The 16386-nt window shown below is 43.6% G+C and overlaps 1 protein-coding gene across 1 annotated transcript in view; it reads right to left on the reverse strand.

Annotated features, from left to right (window-relative positions):
- fam222aa (family with sequence similarity 222 member Aa) overlaps positions 1-16018 on the reverse strand; it is a 48886-nt gene extending 32868 nt beyond the window's left edge. Inside the window, exon 1 of the mRNA XM_032515883.1 lies at positions 15109-16018. The gene's annotated coding sequence lies outside the window, so the exon portion shown is untranslated. The remainder of the gene's footprint in view (positions 1-15108) is intronic.
- Between the last annotated feature and the right edge of the window lie 368 nt (positions 16019-16386).

The following is a 16386-nucleotide window of genomic DNA, read 5'->3' on the forward strand; positions in this document are numbered from 1 at the left end:
GACAAACTGGAGATAGTCCATTTAAATTTCCACCGGGATTAACGGAAGATGAATGCTGATACATTTAACTACAACAGTTTAAGCGAACACTCAACTGTCACTGAACTCAGCTACAGAGCCTGTTAGCTTTTCTCTCTCAGCTAGAAGAAGGAAGTTGGACCAAGTCATTTAGTTTACTGATGTTACTAGCAGAGATTTGTTGTGGTAGTCAAGGCTCCCAACACATCAAACATATTAGAGTAAAAACACCCCGGAGAGTGTTACTGCTTTCGTACGTGCCTTGGTTTGTCCTTCACAAGAGACAGGTAACACTGCCAAGACCCAGTAATTAGTGCAGATGGAGACTGTAATACTCTCTTCCCCTCCCTGCAGAAATGCCAAGGGAGGCAATCTATAAATTCCTGCATATTAATGCAATTTAAAACCACTCCCGACACCTTGCTGGAGGCAGGTGATAAAAAGGTGAAAGGCAGACTACCTAGCACACAGCTGCTGATATGTCGCTGACATCTGTCCTTTGAACTTACTGGTCCGACAACCCCCAACACACACACGCCAAAATAACTTGATAGTTTATCTCCTTTATTAGAAAATGCTCTCCAAATCCTGACCTTAAGCCTTACAAGTCTCTCTATCAATAATTAAATGGTAATCTAAAAACCCATTTTAGTTGGGTCATCTTTCTGCGCCATTGTCCCCACTTCGCTTCTTCCTCCGTCTATTTTTCCTCTTTCTGTAAGATCTAGTTAGAGATTCCATTAGCATGAGAGAGCAGGCTGGTAATTGTCTTCACCCTACTGAGTGATCCCTGGATAGAGGATTAGGCGGAGCGAAAGCCCTATTTCAACTCGGAGCACAGATGCTGCCCAAAGCCACCCACTCCAGATTAGATTAGACTGCAGAGGGATGAAACCACCGTAACTTCAAGCAACATTAAACAGAAAGTGTGGACAGGAGGTTAAAACCAATACACTTTTGTTCACTTTTCACCACCAGGTGTGACCCTGCACGTTTTCCTTTTTCTGTCCTCTTTTTGGAAATTTTCTTTTTAATCTACTAATATGCTTTTCTGTTGAAAGTAGGGATTGGGGAAGGCAGTTTATAATCTCTCTCTCTCTCTCTCTGATATACAGTATTATTTATATATAGAGTATTTTGAGCTGAATCTCCCTAAATCATCCCCCTGGGCCACCCTGTCCGTCACTAATCTGCCTGCCACCGCCCACTCATAAGGAGGTGTCACATTTCTGGCACTCCTTCATGGGATAAGCACTTCAAACACCAGAGCTTCTCCTCTTGACCTTTCCACGGAGATGATCGATTAATCCTGTTGGATTTATTCCATAAACAGGCAACCATTACATCAAGAAGGCGAGGAATTTACCTCAGAGGCAGAACTTAAAATCCATATAAGCTTCATGAGTGTTCCAATTTTTATTGGCTTTTTCAATCCTCTTCCTGCAGCACATTAATACGCACAGAACCTTTTGAGAGGCTGTTTGGTATTTGAATCACTGCAGTTTTCTACCTGTAATTATTGAAGCAAATCACGACAACAGAGTGAAATTCAACTGCTATCTGCACTCTTTAAAACCTGTGATGCAGAAAAACTGTTTAGCCCACTTCCCCGCGAGATAAAGTGGAGTACACAATAACTGAAAAGTTTGAAAAGTAAAAACGGCACCGTGGAAAATCTTCACTCTGCTTTTCAACCGTCCAGGAAGCTCTGTGAAGTAAACCAAGGAACTGTAAAAAGGTATGCTGCTCGCTTGATGCAGGAGCCATTAAGTTACAACACTGCAGGCGTCTTGTTTTCATGCTTGAACACTTTCCACATGCTTTCAGCAAGGACAAGACTAAACAATCTTGAGTGAAACACCAGGGAGGAGAAACGCAAGTAGACAAATAGCAGCACAACGACAGAGTGCTTTGAACCACAACAAATCACGCGTCACTTCGAATCTCATTTGTGAAAGTTAAAACAGGAAATCTTAAACCGGTTTCATTGAACTGAAAAAGGGAGAGCAGTAGCCAGTGAGCTCTGCTACAGCTCTGAGGGACTCCTGCTCTATGGTAATCATATCCTATTTGAATAATGAGGCAATACCACCGCTCCTGCTGCCCCTGCATCCTTGACTGGAGTCTTTGATAGACACTAATTCTAGCTCCATCTATAAAGCTCCTCTCATGCATTTTTAATAGAATCTATTACTTTAGGATTAAATTATAAAAGACTGTCCTCCTTAAATTTTTAATAGTTTGCATAATTGGTATCAGGGCCTGAATGTGAACCTTAAAAACCCAGTTTGTACAGGACTGCGCTACAAAACGAGCATGGCACAGCACCGTTGCACAAAAATGACACACATGGCACGACATTATAACAGACAAGCACGTATCTGCACGTGTTGTGCACGCTCGTGCAAGCTACTGCCATTATTGCTTTGGGTTCATTGCTGTGGAGAATAGGGTGGTGTGAGCTCAGCGCTGTGAATGAAGGGGACAATAAGGTCAGGGACCATGAGAGCTGCCTTTGGCTGCCGAGCTTCTGCAGGAGCCTGAGACGGGAGGAGTCAGCTGAAACAGGAGACACAAACCAGGTGTCCATAGACACCTGCCGCCACTGATGTCAACTGTGACCACAACACTCGCTGGGGCAAACAGCAAAAACTACTTAGCAGGTTTACAGCCTCCCTTTGTCCCTACAGTCACTGATAACTGTGTTCAGTTAGCTTAAATGGAAATGTATTTCGCTTGGCTGCTCCAAGTTCCAGGCAGATCAGCCATGAGTTAAATGTCATCTGCACTCTCTGCACCTCCAGTTCAGCTCTTTCTAACAACAGACAGAGCATACAGGAGAGCAAACGTGTCTGAGGCAGCTCTTATAAACTAAAGCCCCCTTAGAAATATATATGCATGTCACCATCCCCCAAATTAGCACCACAGGGACACCCCCCTCGCCGCCCCGCTTGCTGGCGGCAGCTATTTGGCATATCTGTACCGGGGAAAATATTTCACACTGTATGAATTATTAAGTGCGGGGCCAGTGCTAAGCAGTGTGGAGATAGACCAGTTATTCACAGCTCTATTGGGACAGATGTGTCGGAAACCCTATCAGATCGTTTGTCACGAGCAATAGACAATTTACAATGAGAGAGTTTTTCAATTTATTCATTCTGCTGTCACTGCAGTTTTCTACCTCCACTCAATTCACTCAGCAAGCCCCCTTTTCCTTTAACTCTGTCTCGTCTGGCGAGGGGGCTCCACGCCTGAACCAACCACCTGCTTCTCTGTCTGATAATGTTGCTCACTTGGTCCTTTCTCAACCTAAGGAGAAAGGTGGAGGCAAAAGACATGAGGCAACCATATCCTGATACTTTAATCATCATGCTGAGGTATACACACACACACACACACACACACACACACACACACTTTACATACAAACAAAAGAAAAAGAACTGGATTAAACTGCTGAGTCTAAGTAAAGACATGAAATAGAAAAAAAAAGTTTATATAAGCCTAGATAATAAAAGGAAAAATAAATATGTACAACTATTTGGATCTGTATTGTAATGAAATAATCTTTCCGAGGGTAAAATCATCCCAAACAGGTTATAGGTTATTCTTTTAGTTCATGGGATTTTTTATACAGGAGAAAGAATAGGATCTCAGAGGGCAGCACACTGTTAATTTTCACTTAAGAGGAAATGCTAAATAACATCGCCCACGCAGATAGACAGAGGACCTCAGCACAAACTGCAAACTGCAATTTCAACATTAATTACTAAAGGTGAACCAGCAGTCAAAACAGCCACAAATTTGTTTTCAATTCAAATAAAATTCACAAGAACTACAGAACAGACCAGACTCTAAAGCCTAAGCAGTGATCTTCGACCATTTCAAGAGATAAGCACTCAAATTTAGGAGCAACAAAACACAGATAATATATGTTCAAATTTAAGCTTAATATAAAAGATAAATAGAAAATGACATCAGCAGCTTTGTTGGTCTAAATGTTCAGTGAGGGCAGTCTGACCTGTAAAGAAGCCTAAAATGTTTCTCTATCTGTGATGCCCTTTGAAAGCCCGACGCAGACGGGTTGCACTGAATAGGCCTTGATGTGAAAGGCAGAGATGTTAGATAAATGTCCTCACAGCCAAGGCCTCTGCCCTCTTCATGATGATGCATTCTTATACTCGAATACCCACTCCCCCTAACACACACACACACACACACACACACACATGCAGTGCCAACAATCCCACTGAGGGCAGCATTTGTTTGGGGACAAGGTGACCCTGTTGCCTAGGGGCCTGTGAACAGGCACAATGAAGGCCTCTCATCCTGCACACACCCAGCCGGCTGTGTTGAGCTGATGACGGGTGGAGGGGCGGGGTGTGAGGGGCATCACAACACCCAACTACTGCAGTTTTAAAACCCTATTCAGGAAGCCCCCTGAGATAGCTCCTTTCACACCCTGCACAGACGGAGCAAAATCCCCGCTTGTAACCCAGAGTCAGGCAGTCAACAGATGGGGCAGCTATTGAGTGAAGGATCGTGCCGGCAGAGGCGGCTCCCCATCCATCCCTGCTGGAAACAATGGGGCAGCAGGTCAAGAGTGCTGTCTCCAGAAGGAGGGGTCAGGGAGGAGGGGCAAGCTTTAACACAGTTGAGCTATGCGAGCTCTTTGAAACTGGAGGAACTGAGAGAATCTCTTTTGGGTGGTGGGTGGAGGGTGGAGGGGAGGAGGCTTGTGGCTGGCTGCCGGGGATCAGACTCAGGTGGTGGGGGTTTGTGTTTGAATCTGGGGCAGCAGTGTTTGTGTTTAACCTGCAAACAAGAACAAAAAGACATCCCTGCGTGCACACATTTGCATGTTCAGAGGAAACACAGACTCACAGTTTACAATCACTTGTCTTTGTGCAAAAAAAGAGAGAACTTCATTGTTGATAAAAACCACTGCAGTGAGGCTATACACAGAGAGAATAGAGAACACCCTTATAACTGCAAAACAGTCGCAGCACCCTCAGGATATTCTTTCATAAAAAACTTGAAGTGGATACACTTAAAACTGGTGTCAAATATTACACAACCAGGCCACAATTCTTTCTAGTTATTAAAGTCCATAATTCACTAATTCCTTATTGTTCAAACTCTCAAGATTCTCCCAGCAGCACCATGTGAGATTATAGGGAATTTCCAGAATAAAGCCAATTAAAAATAGTGTTTTTTATTTTTCTGAAGTTGTTATTAATGGAATAATTTGCTGTGTTTTTAAAGTGGAGGACCAACTGTGAGACAGAGGGTGAACAGCTATAGCTACATGCTCAGATGTTGATGCATGTGTGCGTGCACAGGTGCGTGATCACACAGATGATCACAAAGCAGTCATAGCTCCCTGAAGGGGAAAGTATATCCATTTCCATTGACCAGCAGTCTTCCTATCATGTGGCTCTGACCTGGAGTCAATTAGTCATCAGTTGCCCTGCCTCACTGGGTTTCCATGGCCTGAGATGAGACAAAGACACAAGGAGGGTATACAATGATCCCATAACTTCAGTATCTTTATATACTGTAAACATCCAAACTACTGAGCTGCTAAATACTGCCACCACATGTTCCCTAATCCTTAAAAGGTTTGGTTTATGTGGCTATTTTGCACAGGAAGGCTCTCATTACAAAGCAGAAGGTGTCAAGAGCATTGAAGCAATTCTACATTAACAACCACTTGACAAGAAAGTACAGAGACTCAAAAAAGACATACTACCACTTAGGAAATGTTCACAAATCACACCTAGTTAAACACAAAAGCCTTGTCCATGAAATCAGAGTGCAGGAGAGCAGCCTTTTCAACATAGAGGTTTTCTGGGTTGTACTAAACATACATTTGTGCATGAACACTGTTATTTCATTCATGTTTGTGTTTCCTTCCAACAAATTATCAGCTTGGTACAGAGGGACAAAGGTTTGAGCTATAATTCATCCTTCCCTAGGTCAGAGCACAATACATCAATGGTTTGCTATTTCCGAATATGAGGCTGTTATGCTGTTTGAGCCCAGAATTGAAGAAAAAAATAAATAAAGCCTGTTCCAACCATGCTGAAAGGGATCAAGTGCATAGAAAAAGAAAAGGGCCATAAACACTGAGGCTTTTATTCAGAGTGCCACGATGCAGATGCAAGCACAGAATGCACCTGGAGAGCAAAGCTGAGAGCGGCAGAAGACGAGAGAAATCCCAGAGAGTAATCAGTTGGGGCCAGAGAGCACTGGCTATATTCAGACCTTAGCACCATCCATCTCCACAGCAGCTATTAGATTTCTAATATTGTTGGTTTTAAGGAGGATCGGCTTTCCTGCCACAATGAAGCGGATTCAGCCCCAGTTGCCCCCTTTTCCTTTTCAGTGTGGTCTCACAATGTCCTCTCGGTTTTCTGCAAACAATACAGCAGGGCTGCAGCCCTTATTTAAAAGATTAATAGGATGCTGTCTTGGCAGAGAAGCAATCATTGAGGTTTCTGTGACAGCAGAAAAAGTGTGAAAACAAGGCAAAGAGGAGAGACCATTGTCACGGTTACCAACTGGCTGCCGCAGCTCAATTGAGATAGCTGTGGCTTTCAAGCCCAGCTGTCAATCACAGCAGCAAGCATCAATGGGGTAAATTTGAATGATAAGACGATAAGTCATGAGCAGGCGATTTCCCTGTCATTGGGACAGGGGCTGGTTGAGTGTAACTTACTATGGGTGAAGAGATTTCACTGCAACCATATGGAATTTGTTTTTTTTCTTTCGAGTTGCTGGCTTCACCCCTCAATCATGACAAAATGTGTAATCACAAAATGTCTTCCTCTCAATCCATGTTACAATTGGCAGCACAGTGCTGTCACTAGAGATGGGGAGAACAAAATGGAAAGCTGACTAAAAGACAAGCTTTAAGTGACACTTAATTTGAGACACCCAGGCATTCTCTCAGCTCCAGTAAACAGGATCCATCAAACTTCGCCCAGAGCCTGTGTGAGTCTGCAGCTGTCTGTGGGGAGAGGCACAGTATGCCTGAGAGGCCCGCAGTTACCAAGAGGACTGATGAAGAAATCAAGTCCTTTAAAAGTTCCTAAAAACAACAAGAAGAGGCACAGGAATGATAATGGTACTTTCAAAGAGCAAATGTTCATCTCATCCATGTCTACAGTAACACTCAAAGCATTTCCTCCTTTAAAGACAAACAAAAAAAAGCATGACAGAAGCTAATGACAGCCTCAGAGAAGAGGGTACAAAAACACAAGAAGAGAAAAACACTGAACAGCTGCTTTTTCCCTTCTTCCCTTTGCTCATCCCAGGAGAGAGTCCCATGCGATCTCCCTAATCCTAGTTTGTGGCTGACAGAGGGGACCGCAGCTCTGTTGATCTCCCCACTCACATGGCTCTGTGCCCCCCCCCCCCACCCCGCTGCCCGCCTCACCGTCGCTCCGCTGCCAGGAGGAAAAGATGGTGGGGAGGGGGAGCGGGGGGCTACATCAATGAGAGACTCTCCCAGTGGGTTCTCGTCAGTTCCAGGCCATTGCACCTTGCTCGCTGGGATTTTGTTAACGCATGCGCACATGCACGCACCCGCACCCACACGCACACACGCACACAGAAGCAGATGACTATTAATGGATACGATAATGTGGTGTGTGTTTTTGGCTGTACAGTCACATTTGGGTTTTAAGAATTGTTGTAATATTGTGAATCATTTCAGTGACCGAACTCTGGAAGTCGGTGATATAAAAATAAGTCGGATGTCTCACAAAGCATATTTAAGTGGCACAGGAGCAGATAACGTTTAATCAAAACCCAGTGATACGGTTGATATGGTCAGTGGTAATGTGCAGCCAAAAGGCCTGACACACTTTCATGGTCTTTGGGGACGAGCAGAGAACGGCAGGCTGCCCTTGTGCGTTCAGTCTCTACAGATGTTGCCTTGGAGAGCGGCTGACTAGCTGGCTGCAGTGACAGCTGGACAGCTGTTCCTATAGACGCAGCCACAGAAGCATGCCACGGAGATGGGGGTGGGGGATAGCGCTGTATGTTTAGTTTATCTGTATGAAGTTCCCAGGACGTGCAAAGCTGTCACTCTTTGCAATGGTGCATGAGCCTGGATAAGAAAAGATGGCACTGAACAGAATATGGAGAGAGAGCACAGATGGGTAAATATCAGACACGGCTGACATTATTTGAAGAAGCTCCATTAACAAAACAGACTTATTTGCGATTTGAAATTTGTCTTTCCAAAAATGAACCGTCTAATGTAACACCAACTGGCTACACTGGCATAAGTCAAAACATTTTATTTGATCCATGAGGTCTGTTTGAGCAGCCGCGACTTTTTTTTAATCATCATAAACAAGTAAAAGTTTAAAGTGAACTTCACAGGGAATTTCAAATAAAAAAATTCTTCTTCATAAAAGAGGGACGAAGAAAATCTATACTCAACTGCAGAGAGGATAATTGGCATTGAAACAACTCTGGACTTTGTGCCAACATCAGTGACTGCTGGTGATGAAAGGCAGTATAAATTGGGGTCATGTTCAGATATTATACCTTTATCCTGCCACTTAAAAACACAGTTACCTTAAGTTATGGAGACCTGCTGGAAAACAGTGCAGGTTAAAGACAGTTTTAAGATTAAGGTCCTAACTGAGGAGTAAGATTTCTTTTTTTTTAAAAAGCAGTTGAAAAAACATTGAAATGTTGGAAAACACTCAGCAGTATTAAATGCTGTCACCTGCTAAATAAACACGCTGCAAATCATGAGTTAAACCGTTTGGATTGACGCCAGTCACTTCCGCCAAAACTCTCTTTTCCTAAGCAGGCCAGGCTATTCATTATGCCACAAAAGGTCAGCAATTTGTTCAACTCAATAAAAATGTTAATAAAACTAAGAGCTCACAAGAAGAAGCACTCTGGCCGGCCATCAAAAAATGTGAACATGTGACTGTGTGTGAAGATGCATTTATTTGAATGTGACTCTGCCACTGCAGCATTACGTGGGTCAAAGGTTGTACACCAGCAGCTATCAAGCAGGAAATATAGCTTTGGCCTGGTCGTAATCCCGGTCAAACTCCACCAACTACTCAGCACAAAGCTGATACTAACACTTGCTGACAAACACACAAACAAATCTACAATAACCAGGAGCGTTATTGGTATTGTGTTATTGTGCGCGCACACACACACCAATATCTCAAATTTCTCAACCCACTCTGCTAAATAAATGAAAAGACCCATTAGGCAGATTTCAAAGGCCGGCATTTGGTTTATAATTATATATGAAATCTTTTAGGGGAAAAAAGTGATTACTCTGGATGCAAGTCTGGAAGTGGGTGGGGGTGGGTTATTGCTAAGCAACCAGTCATTATCCTCCAGAGTGGAGCGAGGTGACCGGCCATCCGTCTAACTCCGGTGGCTTGCCTGGCTCCTGTGCAACCCCCCCCTTTCCTCCGCCACTCTCTCTCTCTCTCTCTCTCTCTCTCTCTCTCTCCGCTTCCTCGCTCTCTCGCTCTCTGCCTGCCGTCTCCCCGTCCGAATACAAACAGAGATAAAGAACGCTGCAATCGCTCTTGACACACAAATAGGTTAACACAATAAAGCCGGCTTTGCCTGGCTCACTCGAGGGAGGAAAGCAATTCCAGCAGCAGGCAGGAGGTAATAAAACAGGGCTAGGAGTGTGTGTGTGTGTGTGTGTGTGTGTGTGTGTGTCCATACATGCCCTTATGTCAATTTTCCTATGTTTTTGTATGTGAGTGGAGGCAGGCATACAGAAGCTCTTTGGCCTCTGGGCCTAATATCCCACAGATTTCCAACCCTTTCTTGACACAAATAATAACGACAAGAAAATGACGGAAATTGCCGGCTACTCCTCCATTTAGATTAAGGAAATGGTTGCTTTATATTAACAATATAGCTGACCTGCATCATCCCTATACAAACACATAAACGTTTCTCTGTGGGTTATATGCCGGCTCTCTTGTAAATAGTCTCCGGCTTGGTTAAAATTCAACAAGTAAATTGAATGAGTTTTATCTTTGCAAGCCTCAGCTTACTCTCCCTGATGTGGCTGCCAGGCCTGGCAATAACCGATAAAAATCTCCAGAGTTTTATTAAATCGTGTTGCATTCACGCTGAACTCAGGAAAATGGTGAGGTGGCTCCTGCAATTACAATCCAGACCAGACAACATTGTTTTCTCCAGTCAGTGGAAATTTCATTACCTTACAGCAACCGCCTTAGAATTGGGTAACAGCCTCTTTTTGTCACAGACACAAACGGTCTGTGTGAGGTGTGGCACTCCATAAGTGTTATCCATTTGCAACAATATGCATCTAGCCAGTCACAATGTGGATGCCGGTCAGCATAATGTGCACTGTTATTCAGTGATATGAAGGAATTGAATGGAGGAAATAGCAGCCAATAGCTCATTCCTGGATTGACTGTGGTGTAATCAAACGCATTGAACCTTAATAGATCCATGCAGCTGACTGTATCTCACCTCCAGGCTATTACAGACGGATGACGTGGGTCACACATGGCCTCATCCCTCGCATGTCAATAAATAGACAGAGGGTGAGCATGTGTTTTGTTCCCCTGTGGAATGACTGAGGGGAAAAAAACTCAATTAAAGCTTGTGGAAAAGTTTCACGCGTTTAGGTTATACAGGATAGCCATTTGTAAGTGTCAATTAATTTCCCTGCTTTTACCCTGTTGTTCCTTCAACCAGGTAATCAAACAGCAGAGAAGTAACATGGTGGCCATCGTCAACAGGGAATAAATTACCAAAGCATGACGAGAAAACACCTTATCTGTCTGATGTATTTCCTGCTTCTGCAGAAAGCTACAAAGCCCGAGGGAGAGCAGTCAACCAAAATGCAGGGAGATGGAGATTAGGATGATGTGCAGTTCCTTGTTCCATTAAAGTTTGATCTTCCTCAATAGCCGAGGAGAATCAGATATCTCCCATTCAAGATTAAAGTACACCAGCATTGGGGGAGAGATTAATCAGAGACCTGCATGAGATAAAAAAAAGCCTTGCTTCTGGCATGGAAAACAGTAGCAATAAAGAGTTCAACTGATAATGTGAAACATGGCGAGGCACAATAGCAAATCAAACAGCATACACGGGCCTCCAAAACAAATCAAAGCACAGTCTAGACTGCGATACAGTGGCTGAAGAAGTACAGCAGGGGCTGATCTGATAGTAACCGAGGCCTTCATTTTATTACTGGTTAAGGTTGAAGAGGGCACACTGAGGATTTTCCCATGTTGCTCACTGTCGCAAGGCTCTCATTCCCTCTTCTCCTCCTCTCCTTGAGATCAATGGTGCTGGGGTGATTTCACAGCAGCCTGCACTGTCACCCAGAACAAATCAATGTGACCATGAGGAAGGCAAGAGCGGCATTGTTTTTAAGGAGAGCAAATTCGCTGTTGGAGAGCTTGTCAGATTTGCTTTATTCTCTTTCTTCCACCAAGAACACTTTGGAAGGAGCATGCCTCCCCTCACTTTTCTGGCTGGGTTATGGAGCAAACTATAAACTGCCCAGCACTCAGCCTCTCTATACTGCTATAGTGTACTCATTAACCACATATAAGCTGCACAGTTACTTTTGACTATTTTTCACACGCACAAGGGCATTAAAAAAAAAAAAAATGGACTGACGGCCCTAACCTTTCCAAATTAAAAGGCTAAACATTAACTCCGGGGGCCTAGTGAGACGTGACTTCCACTCAGTCTGACAGGGGGTGAGAGGGGAAGAGAGGGTGGAGGTGGAAGATCATCGCTGTCCGTCATGCACTAAGTGGCTGCAGATAACCCTGATGAAGAGCTGCCAACATCTACCATCACAGCAGAACGGGTCACATGAGCCGAGCTGTGGTCAGGTGAACATTTTACTATAGCCTAAACAGGAAATCATAGTCGGGGTAAGGAGCAGAGAACCACACGGCGTCTCGCTAACAAATAGCACTCATCAGAAACACTGCAGGGGTGCACGTATGCAATCATATGCCTGTAGTCTATTTTTGTGACTCCACATCAAACACAAACATGTTTGAATTGAAATGCTTAAGCTGTTTATGATACCAAAAGCCCTGCACTGTGGTAGACAATCGCTGACACGTCTCAGTCGATTTACTGAAGATTTTTGTATTCATCTGTGTGATACGAAGCTAATACGACTGAGGGTCAATCACCCAGCAGTAAAATAAAGTGTGAAGCTTGATGAATTGTAGCAGCTAACTACGTCAAGCCTAAAGAACTGCAAACACTAACAAGAAATAGACAAACAGAAGCATTGCTACTAATCCTGCCTGCACATTCAATGTCAAATCCTATCAACATCACTATCTCCGCTGGAAACTGAACGTCGCTTTCACCTCTATTCATTCACACTGACTGGCTGAAGGGTGTGTTTGTTTCTCCACAATCATTTCTGCGTGATGATTTTGTTTTATGTTGCATTTTGTCATGCTCTGTCTCCACATCCTGAGTACTGGTATGCAAGACAAATCTTGCTGCAGGGACAACAGAGTTTTTATTAAATCATGTAATATTGTAAAGTACAAGAAAGGTCACATCTCTTTTGTTTGCCTGCACATGAGAAGTGTTAAAATAGGGACTGTTGTAGACTTTTTTGAAGAAACAAAACCCTTTGATCAGGAATCTAATGAGCTGCTGGTGACATGGCTTTGAGAGAAAACGTTCATGTTCCTTAAAGTGTCCGATGATATTAAGAAGTACGCTTTGTGCTTTTCTAGGATATCAGATAATCTAAGAATGATTGTCTTTTTTCTTTTCTTTGACAGGTGAAGGAAATGTTTTTCATGATTATTTACATCAACATCGATTTACACATTTGTGTAAATAAAAAAAATGCACTTTTATTAACAGAGCCTGCAAAAGAACGGACATGCATTGCTTAGACACTTCAGGGGTGGGTACATCTAGTAACACACACACAGACACACACACACACACACACACACGCAGACACAAAGACACACAACCACACACACAACCACACACACACACACACATCTGTATCTACTATTTTAGTCATCTTATGTGCCAAAATGAGTTTTGCTGCCTCTGGGTATGTGTTGAGACAATCAAACCATGCAGGGATTAAAAAAGATTAATACACAGTGCAGGAAATTAAACTTCAGCGACTTTAACAATATTCATGAGTGGAGCTCACTTATTCACTTCAGGCAGGCGCTTTAATAAGAAAAGAATACAGTAAGGAACCCAAACGCTATCAATCAATCAAACTGATATGCAATTTGAGTTGGAAATTGATAAAAAAAAAAAGAAACACCAGGCTTCTTATGGTGCATTACTTTCATTAATACTGTGCTAAAATATTTTCTCCACCTCCGAGCTGTTGCCAGCATAATTGAGTAGCGTAGTAGTAGTTCAGATTTGACTTTAGTAATTAAGGGATGGTAATTTCATCAGCAAAGTAAAGTAGAAAAGAATAAATGGCTGATGTGATCAGGATTTGTGCAACACAAGTTTTCTTTTAAGATTAGATGTGGACATTTTGCCTTTGTCAGACAGTCAATAGCAGTGAGCAACAGGAAACATGGTGACGTAAATGTGAGTAAAGTCTTGCAGCAGGACACTTGAAGGTCCAATGTGACATGTAATAGCAAGCCAGAAAAAAAAGAGGCAAAACAAGAGCTACAAACTCCAAAAGGTAATTCAGTGACCTAGATATTAAAGCTGTTCTGCCATTCTCTTTTCCCCGGCCTGTCCAACCTTCATGTTCAGTTAAGGCAAGCATTATGCTGGGAAGACTATTTGTTTAGGTGAGGAGCAGCCGCAGAGCTAATATGAGCACAATTTGCTCAGCAGGTCATAGGCGCAGAGTGGAGGAAGTAAATGAGGCAGTTCTGCCCCCTCGGGTGCAGCCCCTGCCTCATACATCACTGGATGTTTTATTCAATACAACCAGGAAGGCTCTATGGCAGGTGCCCTAACTGTGGGGGTGCCTGCCCTGCTGTAGGGGCCTATATTACATTCAGCGAGCTGCCTGTCTGCGGGGCTGCTGGAGAGAGAATGACTGGAGCCAGTGAGGAAGATACATTTTGAGGATGCTTGTAGTCTAATGATAAAACATACTGTGTGCAGTTTTTTCACTGCACAGTCAGCATAATGTGCACGCTCGTTTATGTGCAGTGTGAGCAATGAAGCTAAATATTGCAAAGCAACCTCAGCAACCCATTAGGCTCAAAGTTCACAAGAGTGAAAACTGCCTGAACTTTATCAGCCAGCATTCATATTCAAATAAAACATGGACTTCAGTTACATTCAAGATAATCAGACCTTTCCATTCACATTCAAGACTCTGGCTGCAGAGGACACACTTGCCAAAGAATTCAAAGGACAAAGACAAATTGCCTCCAGATTTCAATGCAGCACAGTGCATCATCCATGTCCCCGAGTACAAAGTGAAAAGTTTTACAGTGGTCCGCACACGTCTCCATGAATTATATGAGTCCCTTGATCCAAACCTGTCACAATATGCAGCCACGCTATTAAAAAGAGATTGCATATCATTAACCCACCAGGGTGAAAAATCCCTAATTGCAGCAGCCACTATAGTCACCCTACCCACACGTGACGCACGGGGGCGTATACAGAGGAGAAATTCGCACCTTTTGCTCTGAGCCGCAACTCCTCCAGTGTCATATCCCTGCCTGTGGGGCGATACCCTCGACAATACACTTAATTGCTATCCATACTTGAAAAGACCCAATATTACACATCAAAGCAGTCCCTAAAGCCATTCGGGAGCGGCTCTCTAACAAGTCGATTTTACAACACTTCCTTTATTGGGTCACGCATAGAAACAAAGGGTTTAAATCTGAGACATCGTTATGTGTGCAGCATCCTGGGAAAGAAGGGAGCAATGACAAACATTCATTATTTTCTGCTGTAGGTCTATTTACCATCATAAAAGGATTCAGCGAGGCTTTGACAGTAACTACTACGTTTATGGTTACAAAGAATGACCCAAATCACTCTAAATCCGCAAGACTTGGATAAAAAATAAATAACGTAAAATACATTTACCATAAATTGCTCGGTAGTGCAGACTAGAACTCCATGCAGATTGTAGCATTCACTGAGCAATCTGCCTCATACTTCTGTGGTCCAAATTAAAAAGGATTCATTCTGTTCTCCAAAATCCAGCGGCCACTTAGTCGATGTCAAATGTTGATTAAGTTTATCCTCCTCTTCCAATTGTATGCAAATATACCGGTAACCCTGCGAATTAGATTCCACACTAGCCTCTAGCATGCGAAGTTAATAAGCTTTGCCTTTTCTCTCGACTCGGCTGCCAATTTTTGGCGAGGGCAAAAGCGCAGGTCGGCAATTTCAGGAGCGTTTCGGAAGGATTGCGCACCAAGTGCGCTTCGGGTTTCAAGGTTTAGCCTCCGGAACAAAGTAAAAGGTCCTGGTTGCTCTTCTTTTCGCTTGTAAACACCTCCAAATAACAAAAGTTATAATCGAAAGACTGGATGGTTGAACTGCTACGCAGTATTCCAAAATCCACCGCTGTTACGCATGGGTTTAAAGTGGTCCGCCTGCTCACTATAGACGACCTTAGGTGAAATGTATCATGCGAATGTTAGTAATATTATCTAGGCAATAGTGTGTGAAGGTACCCTTTGGCTGGGCCAAAGCAGCTGCCTGAAATATCCTTAAGTGACGCGATGTAAATCCCGGTGATCAGGCTCTGCTCCGTCCGTCACTTTCTCCGTGGCGTCGGCAGCCTCTCTGAGATGTCTTGCCTCCCGATTCAGACTCAGATTTCCAGTTGAGGCTGTGGAGTAACCTCGATAGCAAAGCTCCGAGATACTCTCTTTGGTGTATTAACCAAATAAGAAAGGGTTAGGTCTGAATAAAGAGCTAGCTGCTTCAGGCAGCTCCGGGATGCGGTTCTGCCCTTGTGCCGAGCTGCCGAGACTGACAATAACCCGGAACGCTGCAGACTGTCAGGCTGCACAGACCGCCCACCGACCAATCACTGTACTGAGGGAATACAAACATTCCCACGGGTTGGCCAATCATCGGTAATTGAGGACTGTTACCATAGAGATGATCGGCGTCCAAGCGTCTGAAACCACGTTGTTTATTCGCGGAAAAAGAAAAAACGTCTGATATAAATTGCCGTGACAGAACACAGATTGAGATCTTTAATCACTAGTGTATCCTTCTCATCATCAGCCTGACTAAAGGTTAAAGGCTCCATCACTTCGTGGGAAGAGCTGCGCTCAAACCTGCAGGTAGACGTGCCCTTGAGCAAGACACTGAATCGTTTCCATGCTGCTCTGTAGCTGGTCTACA

The sequence above is a fragment of the Etheostoma spectabile genome, chromosome 5 (assembly GCF_008692095.1).
Source record: "Etheostoma spectabile isolate EspeVRDwgs_2016 chromosome 5, UIUC_Espe_1.0, whole genome shotgun sequence".
NCBI classification, from domain to species: Eukaryota; Metazoa; Chordata; class Actinopteri; order Perciformes; family Percidae; genus Etheostoma; species Etheostoma spectabile.